General features: G+C 42.0%; 1 pseudogene; it reads left to right on the top strand.

The window, feature by feature from the left end:
- Nucleotides 1–6586: 6586 nt before the first annotated feature.
- On the top strand, nucleotides 6587–7149 carry LOC112622425 (annotated as a pseudogene).
- Nucleotides 7150–15906: the final 8757 nt, after the last annotated feature.

Here is a 15906-nt window from a genome sequence, read left to right on the forward strand (position 1 = left end):
AGACAGGTCTCATTCAGTATAGAAGTTGATTTTGCTGAGCTGAAGATGCACCTTGGAAACAGAGACACAAATCATTGTAGCATCTGTGCCCCGTGCTTTTTCCAAGTAGCGTTTTGACGACTGCAATATTTATAGGGGAAAGAGCGGCCAGGAGAGGAAAAAAACAGTCAACTATGCATTCATCTCGTGCTCAGCAAATCTGCATTTTACATAAGATAAAGTAAACGTTGGGTAGAAAAGTCACCGGGTGGGTGAAGGGATGATGTCTAGTCTTGTCTTTGTCTTGTACCCATGAAGATAAGCTGTTAATTTACACTGTCAGGGGGAAATTCAACAAAACTTCGTTTTAGAGTAAAGATGTTGGGGCCCACAAGGAATTATCTTGTGAGCAGTTTGTGAGGGAGGCCACCTGGGGAGATACGGGGTCTTCTATCTTCGCAGTTATTTGTTTAGGAACAAAAGAAAGGCAGTTTTTCCGTCATTCAGTCTCCAAACTTAACTTTTCCCTTTGGTATAGTGAATTTGGAGTCCTGAAATTTTACTTTCCTTTCACACTCAGTATTTCAGTTATATTATTTTTATAGCTTAAATCCCCACCATTTTGGCAGCCGAGACCAGTTTCGTGGAAGATAGTTTTTCCATGGACCAGTGGAGGTGGCGGAAGGCAGAGGGAAATGGTTTTGGATGAAACTGTTGCACCTCAGATGACCAGGCATTAGTGTTTCATAAGGAGCATGCAACCTAGATCTCTCGCATGCAGAGCTCACAATAGGGTTCGTGCTTCTATGAGAATCTAATTCGGCCACTGATCTGACAGGAGGCAGAACTCCGGTGGTCATGCTCATGCTTTCTCCCCCATTGATCACCTCCTGCTGTGAGGTCTGATTCCTACCAGGCCGGAAATTTGTACCAGTCCGCAGCCCAGGGGTTAGGGACCACTGGTTTAAATTATGCAACTATAGCAGAACACCTGAGACTGGATAACTTATAACAAACAGAAATTTGTTTCATTCATGGTGTGGAGGATGGGAATTCCCAGATCAAGAGACTGTATCTGGTAGAAAACAAAAGGGCAAGAGAGGATGAGAGGCAGGGGGAAAAGGAGGTCAAACTGACAGCCTCAGGTCCTTTTATGATGAGCCTTAATCCATTAATGAAGGCAGAGCTCTGATGGTCCAATCACCTCTCAAAGGTCCTATGTCTTAAAAACGTTGCATTTGGGAAGAAATATCCAACAGATGCTTTTTGGGGGAAACATTCAAACCATAGCAAATATAAAGGATACAAATGAGCAGCCAGATGAAGAGGTGCACAGGGAGAGGTCTGGAAGGGTTCTGAGCACAGGAGCCTCTGTTCCCATGGAGATGGAGTTCACCACCCTCCCAGCACGTGGACACACGGATGTGCTCACCAATTGGGAAGTTCTCCGAAACCCAATCTCTAGAGGTTTCTATGTAAATTTCATTGTTTGGCAAGATTAATTAAATCACTGGCCATTGTGTGACTGAACTCAACCTCGAGCCTCTCTTTCCTTCCCAGACTTTAGGGATGGGGCTATAAGTTCCAATCCTTTAATTGCTGCTTCGTGTTTCTGGCAACCGGCCCCCATTCTCAAGCTATCTAGGAGCCCCTCGCCCCACAGTCATCTCATTGCCATATTGAAGTCATGTTTATCACTGAGGAGATTGCAAATGTTTTAGAACATGGTTGTCAGGAAACAGGGACAAAGACCAAATATGTTTATTGGACCACAGATCACACCCTGGTTTTGACCACATTATCGCTTCTTATAATATTTATTATTTTATTTTAGAGTTAATCTCTTGCTCTGTTGCTCAGGGTAGAATGCAGTGGCACAATCATAGCTCACTGTAACCTCGAATTCCTGGACTCGAGTGATCCTTCTGCCTCAGCCTGCTGAGTAGATAGCATTACAGGTGCACACCACCATGCCCAACTAATTTTTAAATATTTTATAGGAATGGGTCTCACTATTTTGCAGAGGCTGGTCTCAAATCCTGACCTTAAACGATGTTCCTACCATTGCCTCCCAAACTGATGGAATTACAAACATGAGCCACTGTGCCTGGCCAATCACAGATCTCCTACACTAGAAGAATCATAACAGTGAAAAGATCCTGGCACATTACCAGAATCCTCTTTGGTCATTAGCAATTATCCCAGTGCAGTCCAAAAATAGGAATAGTCTCAGCAACATATGGCTGCACCCTTTCAGGCATCTGGTGAAATCGAGCTAAGAGACAATACTCTTTCTTACTTATACCTCTTTCGAGTAGTTCATGTAACATTGGATTTTCCTCATTACATAACCCATGTATTCATTCATTTACACTCAGCTACTATTTCTCCTCTTTATTTATACTAAACATTTACAATTTTGGAAGGAACACTAGGCTCTGCTGCTGTGCTGGCTTGGACTGCAGGGACCAATGCTGTTCTAGCAATTGTCTCGCATCATCCATTCCAGTTCATAGAGGGGAGGGTTATGCAGGTAGAGAACTGGGTGACTATCTGACCCCAGGCAATACAGCTGCATTCAGTGTTAGTCCCAACTTTGCCAGGTGCCGTGAAGGCAGAACCTACTTCTCCAGGCCCTTAGGAATTATTACATAAAGGACATAAAATATTTTTACAGTTCATTGCTTAGGAATAATTCCTGTTTCTGGACTCTATTTGCATCCCTAGTCCTGGGACCACTGCATCAGGGATGAGAAAAGCAAGTTGAGGTGAATTACAGTCATTATTCCAGTGTCCTCCCACCATGGGAAGGAATATATGTAGATCACACCAGCACCTCCCCCTGATCCACCAGGAAAAGAGAGGATGCTCTCATGTCAAGTGTGAGCACACTCATGAAGGTGTATAAGCCCACCCTCCGTGCTTGTTTCCCCACTCTTGCTTTATACACCCAATGTTTCAATTGGCTATTGTAATTCTCTATGGAACTCTTCCTTTGAGGAGGATGTCTCTCTGACCATTGTTGGACATTTTGAGCAGGTGCATTTTCTGGTGTAAAGAAATGTGACTCAGTGGTCCACATGGTTGCAGTACCTCCCACTCAAGTTCTTTGTAGCACTCCGAGCATTTGCATCTGAGATAAAGGAGGAACCTCTCTCAGAAGCCTGCCAGGGCCCCCCAACCTGGAAATAAAGAAAAACCTTCAGTTCCTTCAAGAGAAACTCCAGGCACCTAGCCAGCACTAAAAAGCAAGTGAGTGACCTTATAAACAAGAAGGTAATGATAGCTTAAAACAATAGCCAAGGAAGTTAGAGTCACAGGATGTTTGATTCTCTACAGAAACTAAAAATAACATCTTAACATATGTCCCTGAGTTGTTTTTCAGAAACACGGGATCCCACCTAATAGATCCACTGACAGGGAGACCTTATAAAGGGGAAACTGAGGACTGAACTCTGACCACCATTCTTTGTCCTAATTTTCTTCCTGAGGGGACTGGAGAGAGTCAAGGCCACAGGCCAGACCTGAATATTCCTCTCTACTCCCCTAGCTGTGTAAGGAAGCTTTGCTTCCTTATCTATCACAAATCAGATAATCTTTAAATCTACCTAAGACTTGTAAGCTCCCTTATCAGGATTTTCCACCTTTTAAGGCCAAAGCAGTGTATCACTTCTAGGCATTGATTTATGATGTTGCCTGTAACTCTGCTTTCCTGAAATTTGCCCCTGCCTTTGAAAATCCTTGTTTGTGAGCCATCAAAAAGGGTGGGACTTAAGCGTGAGTTGCCCGATTCTCCTTGTTTGGCGCTCTGCACATAAATGCCCTCCTTTCTCCCACTACAGTCTCAGTGTGGATGTTTGCTTTTACTGCAACATCCCAGGTGAGTGGACCCCAGTTTAGTTTGGTAACACACCTACCACCAGCTGAACAAAGCCCACTCCAGGGTGAGGATCTATTCCTGTCAAGACCCATTTGCTGCTTCCTGGGGCTAATGGTATCAGTCTAACTTGCCAGCTATATACTTTCAAGGTCTTCTCATAAAAGAATCTGCCACATAGCCATATGCTATCTCTCTCTCTTTTTTTTTTTTTTGTTAAAGAAAGCATTTCTTATGTGTATTTTATGCCTGTGATGTGTGGAATTCAAGAGGAATATGTCTTGATTCTACCTATCTCTGCATTGCTAAGGCCCCAATATCTACTTATTTCATGGACTCAGGCGATCACCACAAGCAAACGTGGATTTTTTATTGTTGTTACTTTTGAGATGTGGTCTTGATATGTTTCCCACTTTATAAATTGCTCATATTTCCTGTCCCTTCACTATTGATAGACAATTGTGTTGTATCCAGATTTTACAAGTCGTGCTGCTATGAATAATATTTTCATATATTTTGGCACACACATACAAGCATTTCTACTGGTTGACAACTAAGAGTGCTATTGCTGGGTCATAGGTGAGTAGATGCTTGGCTTAGTCTCTGGTTAACAAATTTCTAGTAGTAAACAAACAGTAGAGGAGTGTGAATCTCTTACTTAGAAATTATTCGGATAATAAATAAGGAAGGAATGAGAGACCGAGACTCTAATAACTCTTTTGCAAACCATCATGAGTTAATGAATTTAACCATTGAACAGCAATGGCAATTAACAACACAATAAAACAAAAAACTAATGTCAGGTTCTTCCTCTTGATGGAAGAACACAGTACAGCACCATCAAACAAGTACAAGTGGCAAAGAAACCAAGCCTGAATATAAGCTAACATCCATAGCCAATTACCAATTTAGAGGCAATACAGATAATAAAAACACATATTAAACAATGGCTTGGGGAGCAATCAGCAAAATGCACACTATGGGAAGCTCTACCACACAATATAAATTTCAAGAAAGAATCTATAGCCGGGCGCGGTGGCTCAAGCCTGTAATCCCAGCACTTTGGGAGGCCGAGACGGGCGGATCACGAGGTCAGGAGATCGAGACCATCCTGGCTAACACAGTGAAACCCCGTCTCTACTAAAAAATACAAAAAAAATAGCCGGGCGAGGTGGCGGGCGCCTGTAGTCCCAGCTATAGGGAGGCTGAGGCAGGAGAATGGCGTAAACCTGGGAGGCGGAGCTTGCAGTGAGCTGAGATCAGGCCACTGCACTCCAGCCTGGGCGACAGTGCGAGACTCCTTCTCAAAAAAAAAAAAAAAAAAAGAAAGAAAGAATCTATAGAATAAAAGAGAACAAAAGCATATTTCTAAAGGTAAAACTAAATTATAATTTTGGATGATAAAAATATAAAATAGAACAAGGAAGTGATGATCATGAAAGTCAGGATATATTTTTATTTGGGGGAGGAAAGAGTTTACTGCTGAGCTGGGGCAAATGATGGGGCTTCTGGTTTGCTCCACAAATGTCTATCCCTGGTGGTTAATGGGTGTTGACTTTTTATTCAAAGACACAAATTTTAGACCGTTTCTTTTTCCTTCTGGAGTCCTACATTTTATTTTATGACACAAAGGTTAAGGAAAAAATAATTTATAGAGTATGGTTACTGTTTTGCACATAGCCCCCTCCCCATCTTCCCACTGAGCACCCGGAACAACCAGCAGCCCCAGGACCCCCAGCAGGGGTGACCTCACTTCTAGGTGTGCGTGCAGCTTACATCAGCAGAGGCAATATGCAGATCTACTCCTTGACTCTTGGAAAAACCTGATAGGACACAGCTGAGGGGAAGCCTTCCCCGCCGTCTGCAGGCTCCTGGCCATCAGTGTAGAGGGAGCGGGTCCTCACCTCTCCCACAGGCACGTTCACAGCCACAACCTCCTCTCTGCATGGGGAGTTCATGGCCCTTTCCCTGAACACGATGACGTGGATCTCGCCAAAGGTGGAGAAAACACCATTCCTGCCCCCCATCATCTTTCGCTATAGAGCAACTGGAGTACGTTCCACCCACACACAGGACAGGGAGCTGACAACCAAGGAGGGGAGGATCAATACTCCAGCTTTCTCTACTTGTAATAAGTTCTCCCCATTGGCATAATCTTGTTCATAGTCTCAAAATTATTTAAACTTCTACTATATCTTTAGTGGCATATTTATCTATCATAATATTATTTTATTCTTAATCGCCATTTCCTGTTTTATTTCTCCACCCAAAAAAAAAAAAAAAAATAGCTGCTTTTGGTTGGCTGGGCCCTCAGCAGTGGCAGCTGCCAGGTCAGCCTTGATGAGTGGCGACTCAATTGCTGTGCCCATGCAGTGTCCATCGCAGCCACCACGGCCACTTTGTGCAGGGACTCCATGAGCAAGCCCTGTGCGCTTCTTTTGCTTTACACGAAACTTGACGCAGGCTGGTGTCCAGTGAAGAAATGCCAGGTGCATGGAAAGGAGAGGAGGGTCTCAGGGCTGTGAGTGATCTGCAAAAGGAAGCTCATGGACCACCAGGGGGCGCTGCTGCGCTGCTCCAGCTACCTGGAGGTGAATGCTCAAGAGGAGCTTTGAGGTGGATAGAGATGTCATTGCTCATCCTCCAGGTTCAAAGTAAAAACCTTCCAGCCAATATTGGCCGCGCGTTCTTGTGTAGTGAGCGGGCTCAGAGGTGCTCACCGCTGCTGTCATGGTTCGTTTGCTAAACTGCATCGTCGCTGTGTAACAGAACATGGGCATTGGCAAGAACGGGCACCTGCCCTGGCCGCCACTCAGGAATGAATTTAGGTATTTCCAGAGAATGACACAGACTCTTCAGGAGAAGGTAAACAGAATCTGGTGTTATGTGTAGGAAGATCTGGTTCTCCATTCCTGAGAAGAATCGATCTTTAAAGGATAGAATTAATTTAGTTCTCAGCAGAGAACTCAAGGAACCTCCACAAGGAGCTCGTTTTCTTACCAGAAGTCTGGATGATATCTTAAAACTTACTAAACAACCAGAATTAGCAAATAAAGTAGAGATGATTTGGATAGTTGGTGGCAGTTCTGTTTATAAGGAAGCCATGAATCACCCAGGCCATCTTAAACTATTTGTGGCAAGGATCATGCGGGACTTTGAAAGTGACACGTTTTTTTCCAGAAATTGATTTGGAAAAATATAGACTTCTGCCAGAATACCCAAGTGTTCTCTCTGATGTCCAGGAGGAAAAAGACATTAAGCTCAAATTTGAAGTATATGAGAAGAATGATTAATATGAAGGGATTTTCTGGTTTATTTTAAGTTGTTTCCCCTCCCTCTGAAAAAAATTATGTATTTTCACATGAGAAGAAAAAGACTTTTGTTGACTTTGGATCTATGAATAATTATTTCTAAGCAATGTGTTTTTATCCCGCACTAATCTTGAATATATCAGACACCATTTATGAAACATTCTTGCTATAACTAAGTGCCTCTCCAAGACCCCAACTGAGTCCCCGCACCTGCTACAGTGAGCTGCCATTCCACACCCATCACATGTGGCACTCTAGCCAGTCCTTGACATTGTCAGGCTTTTCAATTGTCAGTAGTATTTATTAAAGTTGAAGATGCACATACCTTCCAACTGAGCAGTTTCACTAGTGGGAAATATGGAAATCTTCCTACGTGTATATCTAGAGGTTTGTAGACAAATGTTGCAGCCCTGTTTGTAACGGTGAAAAATTGAAAGCAACCTGGAAGTCCAGTGATGGGAAAATGAATATATTTCGGTCTTTTGGGGAACACAAAGCAGGCTCCATGACTGAAATTTCAGTGAAAGCAGTTTATTTGCTAGGTCTTACCAGAAATCATCAATTGAGGTATGGAGAAATGGAACTGAGAAGGCAAGAAAACCAGTTTAAAGTCAGTGAGCAGGTTCTCACTGGTAACAAGCTCCATATTGCTGAGATACAGGGAAACGGAGGGGAAAAAGCTGGAGTATTGATCTCCACTCCTTGGTTGTCAGCTCCCTGTCCTGTGTGTGGGTGGAACGTACATCAGCTGCTCTATAGCAAGTCCCAGGTGTTTGCAGTAAGAAGCTGCTGGCATGCACAAGAACAGTGGATGCCACACACTTAAAGCAATTCCTTGTTTAAGTATATAACCGCTTCATATCTTTTTTTTTTTTTTGGCAGAGTTTCACTCTTGTTACCTAGATGGAGTGCAATCGCGCAACCTCAGCTCACTGCAACCTCTGACTTCCCGGGTTCAAGCAATTCTCCTGCCTCAGGCTCCCAAGTAGCTGGGACTACAGGCGTGCACCACGACACCAGCTAATTTTGTGTTTTTGGTGGAGACGAAGTTTCACCATGTTGGTCAGGCTGGTCTCGAACTCCTGACCTCAAGTGATACGCCCGCCTCGGCCTCCCAAAGTGCTGGGATTACAGGCGTGAGCCACCACACCTGGCAGATCTTTATTCTTTTTATGTAGTAAAATGTATAAAGCCACACATGGTTTATTTGAAATATTTTATGATTTAAAAAAATACAGAAGCAGGAAAACCAATTCTAAGTTCAAGTGAGGGATCGTGGTAGTTTGAACCAGAAGGTTGCATGTAGTAAGACACTGTGATTTAAGATATATTTTAAGGTTGGAAATAGCAGGATATTCTGATGGAGTTTGACTTTGGTTTTGGGCCTATTGAGTTTGAGATGCCTTTGAGAAATGAAGGAAGAAGAGAGAGTATAAAAGAAAAGCTGGCCAGGCACAGTGGCTCACGCCTGTAACACATTGGCTCAGCATTTTGGGAGGCAGAGACAGGCAGATCCCTTGAGACCAGTTTGGGCAACATGGTGAAGCCCCATCTCTACAAAAAATACAAAAGTTGGCTGGGCACTGTGGCGCCCACCTGTAGTCCCATCTGCTCAGGGGCTGAGGTGGATGAACTGAGCCCGCGCGGTCACGGCTGCAGGGAGTTGTGATTGCGCCACTGCACTCCAGCCTGGGTGACAGAAGAGACCCTGTCTCGAAAAAGAAGCTGGATACAATGGAAGCATGCCTTCAGAATTCTAGAAAGAAAGTGATTTTCAACGGATAAATCTATATTCAGCCAAATAATCAAGGGTGAAGGTAAAATAATACACTTTTAGACAAGCAAAGTCTCAGGGGTTACCTCCATGGACCCTTTCTTGGGAAGCTATTGGAGAAAATACTCCAGCAAAATGAAGGAGGAGACAAACCAAAGAATGACATGGATCCAGCAAATAGGATCCAACACAGGACACATTCCAGCTGTGGAGCTGGCTTAAAACAAAACAAAACAAAACAAAACAAAACAAAAAAACCAGTAAAAACATTAATAGGTTAGCTGGGTGGAATGGCTCATGCCTGCAGTCCCAGCTACTCAGGAGGCTAAAAGCAAGAGGTTGGCTTGAGTCCAACATTTCCAGACCAGACTGGCCACCATAGTGAGATTCCCTTCTCTTAAAAATAATAATAGGTTATTGCCAGATTTGGGGCATTTGGAAAGAAGTTCATTGAAGATAAAGCAAAAGTGAAAAAAACAAGGGGGAAGGGTGGTTAGGCAATCATTAATTCTAGGGCAGAAGGAAGTACAGGAGAGGAAGTAAGAGCACAGTACCCTGTTTTTCTCAACAATGAGCAACATGTACTTAGTCATAATGATGTGGTGACTGCTTAGCCCCTAACTCTGGTAACTACTTTGGGACAATACGGGAGGAAAAGTAAAGATAGTGATGGTGTAAGAGCTAAATCCTCATCTGTCATTCAAGAAATCACTATAAAATATATAAAATAATGAAGAAATGACTAAGTAGTTATGTGAGGAGAAAGAAGACATTGCTAAAAGAGTTAAAAGTCATTGCTTTGAAAGATTAGGAGGGACGGGGCAGGGAACTGTTAGGATGCATTATAAACAGAAGAGGCTTTTAAATATTACATGTATTAATATATGCACCTGAAGGGGTGACCTGCCCCTCCACACCTGTGGGCGTTTCTCGTTAGGTGGAATGAGAGACTTGAGAAAAGAAATGAGACACAGAGACAAAGTATAGAGAAAGAAAAAGTGGGCCCAGGGGACCAGTGCTCAGCATACAGAGGACCCACCTCTGAGTTCTCTGAGTTCCCTTAGTATTTATTGATAATTATCTTTACCATCTTAAAGATAAGGGAGTAGTAGGACAATAGGATCATTTTAGGGAGAAAATTAGCAGTAAGACATATGGATAAAGATCTCTGTGACCTGAATAAGTTCAAAGGAAAATGCTGTGCCTTGATACGCATATGCAAACATCTCCATAAACCTTTTAGCAGCATTGCGCCAGCAAGTCCCGCCAGCAAGTCCCACCTTATGCCATAAGGTGGTTTTCTCCTATCTCAGTAAACAGAGCATAAAATCGGGTCTCACACCGAGATGTTCCATTGCCCAGGGACGGGCAGGATTTTTAACCAGCAAGCTGCCTTCAGGCACTTGTTTAACAAAGACACATCCTGCACAGCCCAAAATCCATTAAACCTTGAGTCACCAGAGCACATGTCTCTTGCAAGGACAAGGTTGGGGGTAGGGTCACAGATTAACAGCATCTCAAATACAGAACAAAATGGAGTCTCTTATGTCTACTTCTTTCTATATAGACACAATAACAGGCTGATCTCTCTTTCTTTTCCCCACATGCACCCACTTGAAAAACTGAAAAAATAATGATTTGGAAAAACCCATGAAGGCAACTACCAGAAGGAAAAACTGAGAGAATGAAAAGTGCTTGCCTCTGGAAAGAACAAATGGCAGGACTGTTGCTTTCATTGTAAGACTTTTACAGCCATTTGATTTGACTTAACCATTTTCATCTATTTCTTTAATAAAACAACTCTATCATAATAAAAAGTTACATTCATTCATAGAAAACAAACAAACAAACAAAAACCTTTCCTGCCCAGCCCATCTCATTCTCCCTGAATCCTCAGCGCTAATGAGGACTGTCTCCTTCTTGCCTCCCTGGACTGGACTTTTTACCACTGGAAAGTGGATGTGATTTCTAGTTTCTGCATGTCCTGGTTTATTGTGCTGTCAGTAAGATAAAATCAAAATACATATTGAATAAGTAATAAATAAAACAATCCATAGTGAGCAAAGGTTTACAATGTATTTTTCTGAGTCAATATCTCACTCTGTGGCCTGGGCTGGAGACCAGTGGTGTGATCATAGCTCACTGCAGCCTTGAACCCATAAGCTCAAGGGATCTTCCCATCTCAGCCTTCCCAATACCTGCGAATACAAGCGCCCACCACTAGGCCCAGCTAAGTTTATATATTTTTGTATCTTTTAGTGATGAGGGTCTCACAGTGTTGTCCAAGCTGGTCCACAACTTCTGATCTCAAGCAATTCTCTTGCCTTAGCATCCTGAACTGCTGGGATTACAGGCGTGAGCTGTCATGCCTAGCTGGTAATATACTGACACCATCAAGGTTTCCTTCTCCAAGTGTGGACACAGCAGCAGACGCCCCTCATCTCTTGGGTCAGGACACTGGGTAGAGTGGAATAGCAGGACAACAAAGTCACTGCAGAAAGTGCCCATGTGGAAGAGGTCCAGCAGGGAGGGCCAGCTGACCCAGGGCCACCGTATTTAGGGATAACTCCTCTTTCTGGGCAGGACGGTTCTGTGATTACTTTTGTATTCACAACAGTTCTGAAATCTTAGGATGATGAGACTCAAGTCTGGCTGGGATTTGTTTTCAAAAAACCATCTCCAAGATTTGTTGATCTTTTGAATGGTTTTCAGTGTTGCAACTTCCTTCAGCACTTAACTCATTCTTAACATTTCAGTCTACTTTCAGTTAATAATGTACTAGTACCCGTAAATATAAAAATATTGTAATCATTTATCCTCTATAAAATGTCCATCTTTTATGGTATAAATATTATATGGAATATAGCTACATAGGTTGTAAGTCCCACAATAAAAAACTTTTTCTTATCTTTAAACAGTTCTATGTATATAAAGTAAGAATAAATGAGGGGAGCAAGATAGCCTTTTGCTCAGTATTTACCATTTTTGATCATCTTCATCTTTTCTGATCATCTCATTTTCCACCTGATATCATTTGCCTCTAGTCTGAAGAATTTTCTTTACCAGTTGTTATTGTACAGATCTGCTGGCGAGAAATTCTCTTAATTTTCTTTTACCTGAAATATCTCCTTATTTGCCTATCCTTGAAGGACATCTATGCTGGATATAGAATTCTTAGTTAACCTTTTTGTCTTCCAGCACTTTAAGGATGTTATTCTACTTTCTTTTGTTTCTGTGGTTTCTAGTAAGAAGACATGGATCAGGACAAGAGGAACAGAGAAACCAGAACTGGGAAAATAACATGGTAGACCTAAAACTTGTCATATCAATAATGACAAAAACCTGTATGAATCAACACTCTAATGAAGGGCAGAGATTGTGTGACTTGGTTTAAAAAAACACAGAACCCAACCATATGCTCTTTCCAGACATGCACTTTGTTTGTTTGTTTGTTTGTCTGTTTTAATTTAACTTTTATTTTTAGTTAAGGGGCACATGTGCAGGTTTGTTATATAGGTAAACTTGTGTCACGGGGTTCTGTTGTACAGATTATTTCTATACCCATTAGTACCCACCCAAGTATTAAGCCTTAGTAGCCATTAGCTATTTTTCCTGATCCTCTCCCTCCTCCCACCCTCCACCCTCAAGTGGACCCTAGTGTGTGTTTTTCCCCTTTATGTGACCGTGTATTCTCATCATTTAGCTCCCATTTATAAGTGAGAACATGTGGTATATAGTTTTCTGTTCCTGCATTAGTTTGCTAAGAATAATGGCCTCCAACTCCATCCATGTTCCTGCAAAGAACATAATCTCATTCTTTTTATGGCTGTATAGTATTCTACGGTGTATATGTACCACATTTTCTTTATCCAGTCTATCATTGATGGGCATTTAGGTTGATTCCAAGTCTTTGCTATTGTGAATAGTGCTGCAATGAACATATGTGTACATGTAAGACATGCACTTTCTTTTTTTATTTAATTTATTTTATTTTACTTTAAGTTCCAGGAGACATGTGTAGAATGTGCAGGTTTGTTACATATGTGTAGTCTGCCACGGTGGTTTGCTGCACCCATTCACCCGTCCTCTAAGTTCCCTTCCCTCACTCCTGACTCCCCAACAGGCCCTGGTGTGTGTTGTTCCTCTCACTGTGTCCGTGTGTTCTCATTGTTCAGCTCCCACTTAGGAGTGAGAAAATGCAGTGATAGGTTTTCTGTTCCCATGTTAATTTGCTGAGGATGATGACTTCCAGCTTCATCCATGTTTCTGCAAAGGACATGAAGTCATTCCTTTTTATGACTGTGTAGTATTCCATGGTGTATATCTACCACATTTTCTTTACCCAGACTATCATTGATGGGCATGTGGGTTGGTTCCATGTCTTTGTTATTGAATATAGTGATTCAATAAATATACGTGTGCATGTATCTTTATAGTAGAATGCTTCATATTCCTTTGGGTATATACCCAGTAATGGGATTGCTAGGTCAAATAGTATTTCTGGTTGTAGATCTTTGAGGAATGGTCACGCCATCCTCCACAATGGCTGAACTCTTTTACATGAAATGAAATGAAATGAGACCAATAGAAGGATCGGGCATGGTGGCTCATGCCTGTAATCCCTGCAGTTTGGGAGGCTGAGGTGGGATTATCACTTGAGTTCAGGAGTTTGAGACCAGCCTGATAGTGAGACCTCATGTCTACCAAATAAAAATAATTTTAAAAGAAAAAAGATCAATAGATAGGAAAGGAAGAAACAACAGTCTTTCTTTGTCACCAGCTTCATTGCATATGTAGAAAACACTAGGAGATTCTGAAAAAGTCTCTGGAATTAATCATTGAATTTGCAAAATAATTCATAAAATATATGTAATAAGTCACTCAGATGAACATGAAAACATAGAAAACAATACTAGTCATCTAAGAGGTGCAAGTTAAAACCAAAACAAGAAACCATCACCCATCACCTAGAATAGGTAAAGTTAAAAAGACATATGATAAATCTAAATACTGTCAAGAATATGGAAAAAATAAGAATGTCTGATATTGCTGGTAGGAATGCAAAAAATGTGGCAGCCAATTTGTAAAGCAGTATGGCAACTTCTTATACAGTTGTCCATGTATTACCACATGACCCAGCAATTCCACAAATATATATTTATCCAAAAGAAATAAAAATGTAAGGCCACACTTGTAAGCAGTTATTTCTAGTGGCTTCATTAATAACAAACCCTAGCTGGAGGAATCCACATGTCAATCAACTAGAGAATAGAGAAACCAGTGAATAAACTGGGATTCCAGCAATACTCAGCAGCTGCTCAGCAACAAAAATGAGTGAATGGCATCATCTCAAACACCGTTATGCTAAGTGAGAGACCAAACGAAGGACTACATATTATATGATTGCATGTCCATTAAATTCTAGAAATTTCATTATTGCAGTGGCACAAAACAGAGAGGTGGTTGAGTGAAGGGAAAGGGTGAGGGTGGGAGGCAAGGATTAAACAGAAAGGGGCATAAAGAAAGTTTTTAGGGAAAAGAAACCATTCTCTACAGTGCCACAGTTCAGGAGTAACTGGGTGGTGGGAACTAACTGGAGAGGAGGGTGTGAGGGATGAGGGCAGAAGGAAGGGCTGGGGAAGCAGGAGGTGAGGACAAGGAGCAGGGGAAAGGACTCCAAAGCAGTGGAGGAGCCTAGCAGGGGGTTCTCTGCATTCAGTGTTTCTGTACTGGGCAGTGTGGTAGTTACACGACTATAAATAATTACCAATATTCACCAAAAACCGCAGCTAAAACTGGTGAATTTTATTACACGTAAATGCCCTAATAAGAAAAAAAAAAAAAAAAAAAAGCGGGGGAGGCAAAAATAAAGACATTTTTAGGTCATCAAAACCACAAAATTCATTTCCTAGGGGTCCTGTACTACATTTAATTTTAAAGGAAATTCTTCAGGGTGAAGGGAAATGATACTAGATGGTGACCCGGATATACAGAAAGGAACAATTAACAACAGGAATGATGCACATACACGTGTCACATTCACACTCATTTTCTTAATTTCCTGAAGACATATGGCTGCTTGTCTAAAACAAAAAGTATTACACTGTATCACTGAGTTTATAATATAGATTGATGTAATATATAAAACAATAATAGCATAATGGTAGGTTAAAGGAAACTATACTGTTACAAGTATCCTTTATTTTGCCGGATGCAGTTTAACAGAACCTGAACTTCGCTGTGAAGTCAAGGAATCGGGTTTCCATTCTTACAACAACAAAAAACTAGTGTAAAGAAATATAGCTAAAAGCCACTAGGAGAATTAAAACCATAAACTAAAAACTGTTTATTTGACACATAAGAAAGTAGCAAAGGAGGAACAGAAACAAAAAGATATGAGACAAATTGAAAACATATAGCAAAATTGTAGACCAAAATCCCGCCATAGTAAGGAAAGAAATGACAGGACTTTGCTCACATTAGCAGGACCGCTGAGCACTGTGGGGAGAACAGACATGGGCAGCAGGTGAGGGACAGTGTTAGTGCCACAATTTAGGAGTGACAGGGTGGCGGGGACTAAGGGGGGGTGGATGTGAGGATGAGAGGGGCAGAGAGAAGGGCTGGAGAAGCAGGAGGTGAGGAAAAGGAAAGAGGAAAGAATTCTAAAGCACGGGAAGAGCCTAGCAGGGGGTTCTTTGCATTCAGTATTCAATACATTTTGTGGGACTGCCTAAAAACTAATTGGCTCCTTACGATTAAAAAAAAAAGAGTTATCACTTTGGGAGGCCGAGACGGGCGGAACACGAGGTCAGGAGATCGAGACCATCCTGGCTAACACGGTGAAACCCCGTCTCAACTAAAAAATACCAAGAAAAACTAGCCGGACGAGGTGGCGGGCGCCTGTAGTCCCAGCTACTCGGGAGGCTGAGGCAGGAGAATGGCGTAAACCCAGGAGGCGAAGCTTG

The sequence above is a fragment of the Theropithecus gelada genome, chromosome 4 (genome assembly GCF_003255815.1).
Source record: "Theropithecus gelada isolate Dixy chromosome 4, Tgel_1.0, whole genome shotgun sequence".
NCBI classification, from domain to species: domain Eukaryota; kingdom Metazoa; phylum Chordata; class Mammalia; order Primates; family Cercopithecidae; genus Theropithecus; species Theropithecus gelada.